Source organism: Lissotriton helveticus, chromosome 2_1, assembly GCF_964261635.1.
Source record: "Lissotriton helveticus chromosome 2_1, aLisHel1.1, whole genome shotgun sequence".
In the NCBI taxonomy this organism is placed as follows: Eukaryota; Metazoa; Chordata; class Amphibia; order Caudata; family Salamandridae; genus Lissotriton; species Lissotriton helveticus.
In genome coordinates this window covers 1484091254-1484104890 of record NC_136059.1, presented here as the reverse complement: position 1 = coordinate 1484104890, position 13637 = coordinate 1484091254, and positions in this window count along the sequence as shown.

Here is a 13637-nt window from a genome sequence, read left to right as displayed (position 1 = left end):
TGAGATGCCAAGATCCGGATGGCACCGAGGTGATGTCTAGCAAGTTGCTGTACTGGTGTGGTCATCCTACAATGCTGAAAGTCGGCGTGGGGCGCCCCATTAGCCTGTGAGATGGCGTCAGTAGCGGACCGATGTGCGAATAGGCCGAAGGCAGCACAACGCGCCAAGATCCGGATGTCACCGTGGTGGTTTCATAGTTGAGAGGCACTTCATCTGCAGTGGGGCGCCGAGATCCGGATGGCACCGAGGTGATGTCTAGCAAGTTGCTGTACTGGTGTGGTCATCCTACAATGCTGAAAGTCGGCGTGGGGCGCCCCATTAGCCTGTGAGATGGCGTCAGTAGCGGACCGATGTGCGAATGGGGCCAAAGGCAGCGCAACAATATTTTCTGAAGAGAAGACACCAAAAGGCGCTGAGATTCCAAGATCCGGATGGCACCGAGGTGGTGTCTAGCAAGCTATGCAGTTGAGTTGTGTGCGCACTTGCGGCGAATAGGTCGAAGGCAGCATAACAATGTTTTCTGAATAGAAGACACCACAAGGCGTTGAGATTCGGTTACCACCGAGGTGATGTCTAGCAAGTTGCCGCACTGGTGTGGCCATCCTACAATACTGCTCCGAATAACGGCGTGGGGTGCCCGAAGGGGGGGGGGGGAGGCGGCGTGAACGGGCCTTCCTAGGTGGAGGCTCGTCTGCTGTAGTGGGGCGCCCCTTTACCGTTTCAGTTGCCATTCAGCTGAGTTTCGGCTGCTCTTGATGCTACAGCGACAGGCGGCTGCAACAGGACTCTCAAAATGGCGGCCTGTTCTTTGGATTTGGGCCTGGTCCACTAAAATGGCCCTGGGACACCTTAGAACTCGGACGCTCGATTTTTTTTTTCCTTTCCTGTACATGCAAAAAAAGGTAAATGCCCGGTACGTTACACGCTTCATCTGCCACGATGAACTCTCCAGAGGAACCGAAAAAAAATATAGTTATGGTAACTATACCATGCATCGTCATATGGAGAGGTGGCACCAATTAATTATAGTGCTGCATAAAAGAGAGATTTGGAGGAGAACCCCTGACCTGCTAGTACATTCATCAAAGAAGTGGCACTGACAGCATCAGAGGCAAGGGAAACGGTCCCAAATATTTAGAAGAACTTTGGAAAGATTAAAATGACATGTTTAGATTGTGGCAAATTAATTTCATGTGGACAGATGAGTGTTACTCTAATAAATACAGCATATGAACATCATCATAGTCGATGGTTGGTAGAGACATTTTGACTATATCCTGGACCTGCCCGTCCTCGCCCAAAATGGCGCCGGAATAAATGGGACTCGTAACTCCTTGTTGTGTACTGGTTGCAGAACCTTGAAATCACGAGATACGTATGCAGTTTTGAAGCACATGGCGGGCGGGGACGAGAATTGATTGAATATTTCGACATCCCTATTGATATTAAGTTCTGATGTGTTATTGATTACTGTACTATTGAAAGTTCGAATTAACGTCACCCATGTTACTTGCCCGCAAATGTATATCTAGATAATTTTATTGTAACTGGCCCTGTCGTATTTTAATTATAAAATGTACGTCCACCGATTCCGTAACTGTTAGACACCTTAGTTCTTGCAACCTAATGGCCCGCCCGTTACGTTCCTCTACAGTGTAAATGTCTACTCATCATATACGATTACAGTTTGCTCCGTGGCCGGTCCACGTGGTTATAGGCTCGTATTTGTATAATGAAATTTTCACAATAAAGGTTTTTAAAAGAAAACATGGTAGTAGTATATACATTGGTAAAGTTTTTAATAATAGTCACTGTTTTAGAATCAGTAAAAGGCAAGTGAAATAAAGCAGACCAATTACATGAAGGGTAAAAGGTATAATTCGAAGGAACGCAGTAAAGATAAATGGTCAAGGGCTGTTGTGTTTTCTACTCCTGCAACATAAAGTGATCGATAAGAATCTCATATTCAGGCGTATCGGCGACTAAGACAGCAGGTCGACCCTCTTTTGCTCAACGGCTCCGTCATGGGACGAAGAAACGCTCTTTTTCTCGAAAAAAGAATATATTTTACTTGCAGGACAGTTGTAAATTTTCCGGGAAAGTACATTAGCCTGGAACATTATAACATATATTTAAGAAAAAATAATGTTCGGAAGTAATAAAAAGCGTTTTTAGGTCATATGACCAAGCCTTTCATCATTAGAATAAGAAAAGTAAAATGAACCAATGAAAAGTTTTATTAACAAGTCACATGACTTGTTATGCTTACGTTACGCGCTGCGCGCCCCGGATGACTTCCGGATGCGCTAACGCGGCGCGTCATATGACGCATTACGCGACAACGCAGGTCCAGAATATAGTCAACATTTCTCCACCAACCAGCGGTTGGAACACAACCCCTTTCAGCAGGCTAAATAGTTCTGTTAAATGACAACAGAAGGGACAGGCAACAAGAACCATCAGTCAAAGAGGGGAGGGCTAGTTCTTCTCTACCGGGTTACATTGGGGAGCTACCGGAACTGATCGAATTGGTAGTCTACAGTGTTTCTGGATATTCAGACTGAAGCTGGGGTTAGCATGAGAGCAGCACCATTTCGTAGCTCCGTCGTGGCCATTCCGCAACCAATCATGGCAGCCGCTCTTTATCGTTATTTTGGGCGGGGTGGGTGGCGGAGCCAAGCTGTATTGCAGCCATCATTGTGTGGAGTTCAGTTCATCTCACTAGTTTTGTATTTGTCATGAGGGGTTGTTCCTAATGTTTCTATTTTAGCGAGGTCAAAAAGAGATCCCATTAGTGGCCTACTGATTTTGCTCGATTCTTTTTCTTTGTTTTTTACACGATTTTTCGTTATCTGCGAAGACTAAACAGAGTATTGCGACTCTGTGTTTGTTTGTAAATAGAGAATGAACCAAAGAGAACCAATTCTAAAACAGTAAATACTTGGATAACAATCAATCAAATGGAGAGAGAAGCAGGCACGACGTATTACAACGGGGGCAAAGGCCTGCGTTAACTACCCTTCACTATGTGCAAAGAGAGAGTACTCCTAATAGAAATGAGGGGGGGGGCACCATTCAAAGCAGATCAGTGTGCATAAACACGAAAATGTTTTCACTTACCACGTACTTGACATTCGACAGCTTATGATATTTGCTATTAAAAAAACATTGAAATTCACTGAAAAAACCATAGGTTATAGACCATATATAGTTAGGAATTAGCATTTACAAAACCTTGAAAATTCACTGAAAAAACCATAGGTTATAGACCATATATAGTTAGGAATTAGCATTTAAAAAACCTTATTTTACTCACACAAAACCATTGAAATTCCATATATAGTTAGTTGCACTAACTATATATCGCGCACCCGCAATCCACTGCTGATCATGTCACATATTACATCATTCATGACATGGTTAGTGACATCACTGATGACATCACTGATGACATCTCAAATGACATCACTGATGAGATCACTGATGACATCATCCAGTGACTGTGTGTTTCTGTAAAGTTTAAATATGTTTTACATATTGAAGAATGAGTAGATGTATAAGTGTCTGGACGAAGGATTTAGTAGGTGCATGACTGAATGTATGAGTGAGTGATTAAATGTGTCTCACTGAGTGCATGGGTTAGTGACTAAACTGTCTTAATTTGTGCATCATTATGTCTGTTGTTCTGTAAACTGCTGCATGTGTTGATCAGTAACTATATGATTAACTATATGGGTTATTGATTGATTGTCCAAGTATTTGTATGGGAGACTGAGTGTGTGTGTGGCTGGCTGGGAGGTGTGTGACTCTGTGCAGATCAATGTGTACTTGTATCAATGATTGTATAAGAAAGTAAGTATGTGTTAGTATATGTTTGAAAATGTAAGGTGCTCTATGTTTAACTGTATAGACAAGAAAATGGAAGTGTGATTGATTCTTTACAGGACTGACTAGGTGTGTGAGTAACTCCATGGATGAGTGGCAGAGTGTGAGTGTCTGTATAGGTGTATGAGTGCATATGATAGTGTTGTAAAGATGAGTGATTGTATGTATGAATGATTGTATGGGTGAATGAGTGAATGTGTGTGTAGACGTAGGAATCAGTGAGTACGTATGTAGTAACTAGTATTGGTGTGTCAATGGTTTCAAAAATTATACTCTGTATTTGACACTGGGTGAAACAGAGGTTATATTAAAATGTGAGGAGATGCATTGTATTGTCACATGAATGATATCATCAGTGATGTGGTCATTGATGTCAAATGAGATGTCATCAGTGATCTCATCAGTGATGTCATTTGAGATGTCATCAGTGATGTCATCAGTGATGTCACTGACCATGTCATGAATGATGTAATATGTGACATGATCAGCAGTGGATTGCGGGTGCGCGATATATAGTTAGTGCAACTAACTATATATGGAATTTCAATGGTTTTGTGTGAGTAAAATAAGGTTTTTTAAATGCTAATTCCTAACTATATATGGTCTATAACCTATGGTTTTTTCAGTGAATTTTCAAGGTTTTGTAAATGCTAATTCCTAACTATATATGGTCTATAACCTATGGTTTTTTCAGTGAATATATATATATATATATTACCTACTGGCGGTCGCCAGTAGGTATATATAGTTAGGATTTTTTCTCTATGGGATTTTTGAAAATTCTATGTCTAATAACTTTGGCGTTTGTGGACGGAATTGGCTGAAATTTTCAGGAAAATTGAACATTTTGTTTTTGAGCAGCCCCTGAAAATTGGGGGGGGGGGGGTTCGTCAAGGGGGGGCCGAGAAAAAAGGGGGGTCCCAAAACACGTTTTTCCCATGTTAATTTCCATAGGGCGGTTGGCCTCACTTTTAGCCCGAACGGCTGAATGGATTTGCACGAAACTTGGCAAAATTGTAGGAACTGGTAGCCCAATGTGCCTTTGCTAGGTCTCAATATATGTGCTCCAGTGGATTTTGAGAAATTAACGTTCAAAAAAAGATATATATCTGTGACAGCGTCCCGGGTAGCGCTCCGTTTCGCGTACTTTTCGCGTTACGGAGCTTTGCGAAGCGAAGCTGATTGGCTCTCCGGTGTCTGTAAACATTCCAAACAGTCCGTAGCGGCCGCCATCTTGTCTCTCGGTAGGATCGAGAGACAAGAGGAGGCCAAAGCGAAGGGGCAAATGACCATAAGGGGGCGTAGTAGATCCTCCCTGACCCCCTAGGTTTGATGTGGAGGCTTTAAAAGGGCCCCGAGGGGCAAAAAATAAAATAAAAAAAAATCTTTTTTTTCGTGGGGTGCGCCCGGTTCGCGAACCGGGAAGCGGTCTGGGGAGCGTACTACAAGGAAACAAGAATGATTGACTTTGAACTTATTGTTTTTTTATAGACTTTTTTTGATTTTTTTTTTTTCTGCCGAGTGACGTCTCGGCCTATCTCCACGGGATGTAGTCCCTACTATCTCGGCGTTTAAGCCCAGGGGGACCGGTAGTGTGGGAGAGATAACGTCTGTTAATGTTCGATTCGAAGGAAATCAGGAAGTGTTGAAAAACATTGTCTGCGCCATCTTGCCTTGTTTCAAATGCCACACTTTTGTCGTGCACGGCAGCCATTTTAGATGCCTTGACCAGACCCACTCTCTGCACGCTGTGGATCCTTAGCATGGCTCCCCACCCTCGCAAGCATCTCCCCCAGGCACTGGTCACCCCCGCTCTCTGTCTTATGCATGGGCAATAAACCTCCCCCCATCTGCGCTGCTCTTCCTTGAGAATCACACCCTGTGCCCGCCCGACACCTCCCTTTTGCCCTATTCACTACTGCACCCTCTGACACTCCTCTTCCTATGTGTCCAATTGTCCAGGCCGGTCCCAGGCTATCACCTAGCCCTGCAGATGTAGTTTATGGCTCCAGCTGTAAAGAATCACCCCTCTTCAAAGGAGTTACAGTAGATCAAGGCCCCCACCCGATGAGATCCGTCACACCACACGCGTTCCTACTATCTGAAAACCATCCTGTATTGTGATTGGGGAGGGGACCCAGCCTGAAGCGGAAGATTCCAGGGATGCCTCTTTGTGCATCAAAGCTTTTACAATTATGTGTCACATTAAAAATATATAGCACTCCAACAAAGTAGTAGGATTATAAAACTTAAATAACTTATAAATATATACAACGCAACAAAAACAGTAAAAAACAGTAAATACATTTAAACATTTTTACAAAAAAGAAGCAACAATGGTCAGTAGCGGTCTGTTGTGCGAATAGTCCCAAGGCAGCACAACGTGCTGAGTTCTGGACGGCACCCAGGTGATGTTACCTGGGTGCCGCACTGGTTTTGGGTATCCTACAATGCAGCTCCGAAAAACGGCGTGGGGCGTCCCGGGGGGTGCGGGGGGAGGCCTCGCCAGTAGCGGTCTGTTGTGCGAATAGTCCCAAGGCAGCAGAACGCGCTGAGATGTGGATGGCACCCAGGTGATGTCCAGTAAGTTGCCGCACTGGTTTTGGTATCCTACAATGCTGCTCCGAATAACGGCGTGGGGCGCCCCGGGGGAGGCATTGTCAGTAGCGGTCTGTTGTGCGAATAGTCCCAAGGCAGCAGAACGAGCTGAGATGTGGATGGCACCCAGGTGATGTCCAGTAAGTTGCCGCACTGGTTTTGGTATCCTACAATGCTGCTCTGAATAACGGCATGGGGCGCCCCTGGGGGGGGGGGGGTTTGTGAGGCGGCGTGAACGGGCCTCCCCAGGTGGAGGCTCGTCTGCTGTAGTGGGGCGCCCCTTTACCGTTTCAGTTGCCATTCCGCCCGCTTTTGGTACACTGTGCCAAAATCCGCCATTCAGCTGAGTTGCGCCCACTCTTGCGGTGCAGCGATAGGCGGCTGCCACAGGACTCTCAAAATGGTGGCAGGCTCTTTCCTTTTTGGGCCTGGTCCACTGAAATGGCCCTGGGACACCTTGGAACTCGGACGCTTATCTGCTAGGTCTTGGACCCCATTCTCGAAAGCGTCCCCTCAGCCTTGAAGATTCTACAAAAGTCTTGGGGGCCACCGACTCCTGCACGTTTCCAGTGGGGAGCGGCTGCCATGATTGCTCGCGGAATGACCACGACGGAGCCACGAGATGGTGGTGCTTTCATGCTGACGCCAGCTTCAGTCTGAAACATCCAGAAACAAGGTGGGGCTTTCATCGTTTGGGAACAAAAAATGTTTTAATCCAATGAAAAGTGTTATTTTAGGTCATATGATCAAGCCTTCCTCATTAGGAAACCAAAAGTAAAATGAACCAATGAAAAGTTTTATAAACAAGTCACATGACCTGTTATGCGGCATAGGGTTATAAAAAGCGTAGAAAATCCGTTGGCACGTGAGGCGGCGTCAGTAGCGGACCGATGTGCGAATAGGCCGAAGGCAGCACAACGTGCCAAGATCCGGATGGCACCGAGGTGGTGTCCAGCAAGTTGCCGCGCTGGTGTGGCCATCCTACAATGCTGCGCCGAAAGTCGGCGTGGGGTACTACGTTGGCCTCTGAGGTGGCGTCAGTAGCGGATCGATGTGCGAATAGGCCGAAGGCAGCACAACGCGCCAAGATTCGGATGGCACAGAGGTGGTGTCCAGCAAGTTGCCGCACTGGTGTGGCCATCCTACAATGCTGCGCCGAAAGTCGGCGTGGGGCGCCCCGTTGGCCTGTGAGGTGGCGTCAGTAGCAGACCGATGTGCGAATAGGGCCAAAGGCAGCGCAACGCGCCAAGATCCGGATGGCACCGAGGTGGTGTCCAGCAAGTTGCCGCACTGGTGTGGCCATCCTACAATGCTACGCCGAAAGTCGGCGTGGGGCGCCCCGTTGGCCTGTGAGGTGGCGTCAGTAGTGGACCGATGTGCAAATAGGCCGAAGGCAGCACAACGCGCCAAGATCCGGATGGCACCGAGGTGGTGTCCAGCAAGTTGCCGCACTGGTGTGGCCATCCTACAATGCTGCGCCGAAAGTCGGCGTGGGGTACCACGTTGGCCTGTGAGGTGGCGTCAGTAGCGGACCGATGTGTGAATAGGCCGGAACCAGCACAAGGCGCCAAGATCCGGATGGCACCGAGGTGGTGTCATAGTTGAGAGTTCTGAGAATGTGTGCAGGGGGACGCTATTGAATGAATCAAAATGGCGGCTTCACACAAAGCTGACTCAAGCGTTGCTGCTGATGCTATACAGACAAAAACTGGATTTCAGTTTGTACATTCTTCAGGATTTTTCCATCCAAGGCTGGTTGAGAGTTTGAAGAACAATGGCTTCAGAATTTCAACATACTACTCTTCAACATTCTTCCTAAATGTAACAATGTGAGACTCACTAGGAGAATGGTGTAGTGAGGGCCACAAACGGCTGTTTATCTTTCCTTTTAAAATGCTGCCAACAATATTTTCGGAATGGAAGACACCACAAGGCGCTGAGATTCGGTTGGCACCGAGGTGGTGTCCAGCAAGTTGCCGCACTGGTGTGGCCATCCTACAATGCTGCGCCGAAAGTCGGCGTGGGGTGCCCGAAGGGGGGGGGGAGGCGGCGCAAACGAGCCTCTCCCGATTCTCCATGTGGAGGCACTTCATCTGCAGTGGGGCGCCGAGATCCGGATGGCACCGAGGTGGTGTCTAGCAAGTTGCCGCACTGGTGTGGCCATCCTACAATGCCGCGCCGAAAGACGGCGTGGGGTGCCCGAAGGGGGGGGGGAGGCGGCGCAAACGAGCCTCTCCCGCCTCTCCAGGTTGACGCACTTCATCTGCAGTGGAGCGCCGTCTAGCTGAGTTTCGCCCGCTCTTGCTGCTACAGCGACAGGCGGCTGCAACAGGACTCTCAAAATGGCGGCCTGTTCTTTGGATTTGGGCCTGGTCCACTAAAATGGCCCTGGGACACCTTAGAACTCGGACGCTCGAATTTTTTTTCCTTTCCTCTACATGCAAAAAAGGTAAATGCCCGGTACGTTACCTTCCTCATCTGCCACGATGTACTCTCCAGAGGAACCGAAAAAAACATATAGTTATGGTAATTATACCATGCATCGTCATATGGAGAGATGGCACCGATTAATTATAGTGGTGCACAAAAGAGAGATTTGGAGGACAACCCCCGACCTGCCAGTACATTCACCAAAGAAGTGGCACTGACAGCATTAGAGGCAAGGGAAACAGTCCCAAATATTCAGAAGAACTTTGGAAAGATTAAAATGACATGTTTAGATTGTGGCAAATTAATTTCATGTGGATAGATGAGTGTTACTCTAATAAATACAGCATATGAACATCATCATAGTCGATGGTTGGTGGAGACATTTTGACTATATCCTGGACCTGCCCGTCCTCGCCCAATATGGCGCCGGAATAATTAGGACTCGTAACTCCTTGTTGTGTACTGGTTGCACAACCTTGATATCACGAGATATGTATGCAGTTTTGAAGCACATGGCGGGCGGGGACGAGAATTGATTGAATATTTCGACATCCCTATTGATATTAAGTTTTGATGTGTTATTGATTACTGTACTATTGAAAGTTCGAATTAACGTCACCCATGGTACTTGCCCGCAAATGTATATCTAGATAATTTTATTGTAACTGGCCCTGTCTTATTTTAATTATAAAATGTACGTCCACCGATTCCGCAACTGTAAGACACGTTAGTTCTTGCAACCTAATGGCCCGCCCGTTACGTTCCTCTAAAGTGTAAATGTCTCCTCGTCATATACGATTACAGTTTGCCCCGTGGCCGACCCACGTGGTTATAGGCCCGTATTTGTATACTGACATTTTCACAATAAAGGTTTTTAAAAGAAAACATGGTAGTAGTATTTACATTGGTAAAGTTTTTAATAATAGTCACTGTTTTCGAATCAGTAAAAGGCAAGTGAAATAAAGCAGTCCAATTACATGAAGGGTAAAAGGTATAATACGCAGGAACGCAGTAAAGATAAATGGTCAAGGGCTGTTGTGTTTTCTACTCCTGCAACATAAAGTGATCGATAAGAATCTGATATTCAGGCATATCGGCGACTAAGACAGCAGGCGGAGCCTCTTTTGCTCAACGGCTCCGTCATGTGCCGAAGAAACGCCCTTTTTCTCGAAAAAGGAATATATTTTACTTGCAGGACAGTTGTAAATTTTCCGGGAAAGTACATTAGCCTGGAACATTATAACATATATGTTTAAGAAAAAATAATGTTCGAAAGTAATAAAAAGTATAATTTTTAGGTCATATGACCAAGCCTTTCATCATTAGAATAAGAAAAGTAAAATGAACCAATGAAAAGTTTTATTAACAAGTCACATGACCTGTTATGCTTACGTTACGCGCTGCGCGCCGCGCCCCGGATCGCTTCCGGGAAGCTGCGCTTCGCGCATCGGAGCACTTCCGGATGCGCTAACGCGGCGCGTCATATGACGCATTACGCGACAACGAGGTCCAGAATATAGTCAAAATGTCTCCACCAACCAGCGGTCGGAACACAACCCCTTTCAGCAGGCTAAATAGTTCTGTTAAATGACAACAGAAGGGACAGGCAACAAGAACCATCAGTTAAAGAGGGGAGGGCAAGTTCTTCTCTACCGGGTCACGTTGGGGCGCTACCGGAACTGATCGAATTGGTAGTCTACAGTGTTTCTGGATGTTTCAGACTGAAGCTGGCACCACCATCTCGTAGCTCCGTCGTGGCCATTCCACGAGCAATCATGAGGGGTTGCCTAATGTTTCTATTTTAGCGAGGTCAAAAAGAGATCCCATTAGTGGCCTACTGATTTTGTTTGATTCCTTTTGTTTTTTTACACGATTTTTCACTATCTGCAAAGACTAAACAGAGTATTGCGACTCTGTGCTTGTTTGTAAATAGAGAATGAACCAAAGAGAACCAATTCTAAAACAGTAAATGCTTGGATAACAATGAATCAAATGGAGAGAGAAGCAGGCACGACGGATTACAACGGGGGCAAAGGCCTGCGTTAACTACCCTTCAGTATCTGCAAAGAGAGAGTACTCCTAATAGAAATGAGGGGGGGGCAGCATTCAAAGCAGATCAGTGTGCATAAACACGAAAATGTTTTTACTTACCACGTACTTGACATTCGACAGCTTATGATATTTGCTATTAAAAAACCATTGAAATTCACTGAAAAAACCATAGGTTAGAGACCATATATAGTTAGGAATTAGCATTTACAAAACCTTGAAAATTCACTGAAAAAACCATAGGTTATAGACCATATATAGTTAGGAATTAGCATTTACAAAACCTTATTTTACTCACACAAAACCATTGAAATTCCATATATAGTTAGTTGCGCTAACTATATATCGCGCACCCGCAATCCACTGCTGATGATGTCACATATTACATCATTCATGACATGGTCAGTGACATCACTGATGACATCACTGATGACATCTCAAATGACATCACTGATGACATCTCATTTGACATAATTCTTGTGCTAATACGATGAACCTCTTCAGACTCTAATATAACCTTAGATACACTCAGTGTATAAAGACACTCACACACTGTCACTCATCCATGGAGTTACTCACACACCTAGTCAGTCATGCAAAGAAACAATCTCACCTCCATTTCCTCAACTATACAGTTATACACACCTTACTTATTCAAACATATACTAACACATATTTACTCTCTTATACAATCCCTGATACAAGTTCACAATGATCCATACAGCCACTCACACATTCAGTGGCTCTCATGCACAGTTATTTATATATGCCAACTCTCACATGTACTGTATTTTACATATGTACTTACTATGACATGTAGCATTGAGATATCCATTCACTCATCAATACACTCATGCACACAGTCAACCGCCCATGTAGCTGTTTCCACATGCACTCTTGAACTCATACACCTAGTGAATCAACTGCTCACACATCTATGCACAGAGTCACACACCTCCCAGCCACCCCCACACAAACTCAATCTCCCATACAAATACTTGGGCAACCAATCAATAACACATATAGCCTCTCGTATAGCTAATGATCAACACATGCAGCAGTTTACATCACAACAGACATACTGATGCACACATTCAGACAGTTTAGTCACTAACCCATGCATTTAGTACGACACATTTATTCACTCACTCATACAGTCAGTCACGCACCTACTAAATCCTTCATCCAGACACTTATACATCCACTCATTCTTCAATATATCAAACATATTTAAACTTTACAGAAACACACAGTCACTGGATGATGTCATCAGTGATGTCATCAGTGATGTCATCTGAGATGTCATCAGTGATGTCATCAGTGATGTCACTGACCATGTCATGAATGATGTAATATGTGACATCATCAGCAGTGGATTGCGGGTGCGCGATATATAGTTAGCGCAACTAACTATATATGGAATTTCAATGGTTTTGTGTGAGTAAAATAAGGTTTTGTAAATGCTAATTCCTAACTATATATGGTCTATAACCTATGGTTTTTTCAGTGAATTTTCAAGGTTTTGTAAATGCTAATTCCTAACTATATATGGTCTCTAAACTATGGTTTTTTCAGTGAATATATATATATATATATATATATATATATTTATATTACCTACTGGCGGTCGCCAGTAGGTATATATAGTTAGGATTTTTTCTCTATGGGTTTTTTGAAAATTCTATGTCTAATAACTTTGGCGTTTGTGGACGGAATTGGCTGAAATTTTCAGGAAAATGGCACATTTTGTTTCTGAGCAGCCCTTGAAAATTTGGGGGGGGTTCGTCCAGTGGGGGCCGAGAAAAAAGGGGGGTCCCAAAACGTGTTTTTAACATTGAGTTTTCCATAGGGCGGTTGGCCTCACTTTTAGCCCGAACGGCTGAATGGATTTGCACGAAACTTGGCAAAATTGTAGGGACTGGTAGCCCGATGTGCCTTTTGTAGGTCTCAATATATGTGCTCCAGTGGATTTTGAGAAATTAACGTTTAAAAAAAGATATATATCTGTAACAGCGGACCGGTTAGCGCTCTGGTTCGCGGACTTTTCGCGCAACGGAGCTTTGTGAAGCGAAGCTGATTGGTTCTCCGGCGTCTGTCAACATTCCAAACAGTCCGTAGCGGCCGCCATCTTGTCTCTCGGTAGGATCGAGAGACAAGAGGAGGTCAAAACAAAGGGGGAAATAACTATAAGGGGGCATAGTAGATCCTCGCTGACCCCCTAGGTTTGATGTGGAGGTTTTAAAAGGGCCCCGCGGGGCAAAAAAAAATAATAAAAATAATAATTGAACGGCTGAATGGATTTGCACGAAACTTGGCAAAATATTAGGGACTGGTAGCCCGATGTGCCTTTGCTAGGTCTCAATATATGTGCTCCAGTGGATTTTGAGAAATTAACGTTCAAAAAAAGATATATATCTGTAACAGCGCTCCGCTTCGCGTAACGGAGGTTTGCGAAGCTGATTGGTCATTCTGTCACTGGGCTATAGTTGGGCTACATCTGGCTGATATTTGGGCTACATTTGTTTTTTTGTGTGTCTGGCGGCCATCTTTGGGCTACATTGGGCTACATTGGGCTTCATTGGGCTACATTCGGCTAATTAGCAAATAGCTCATCGCAAACTAGGAATGGTAAAGAATCGCTATTTATTCCTTAAAGTTCGCTATTTAGGAAATGC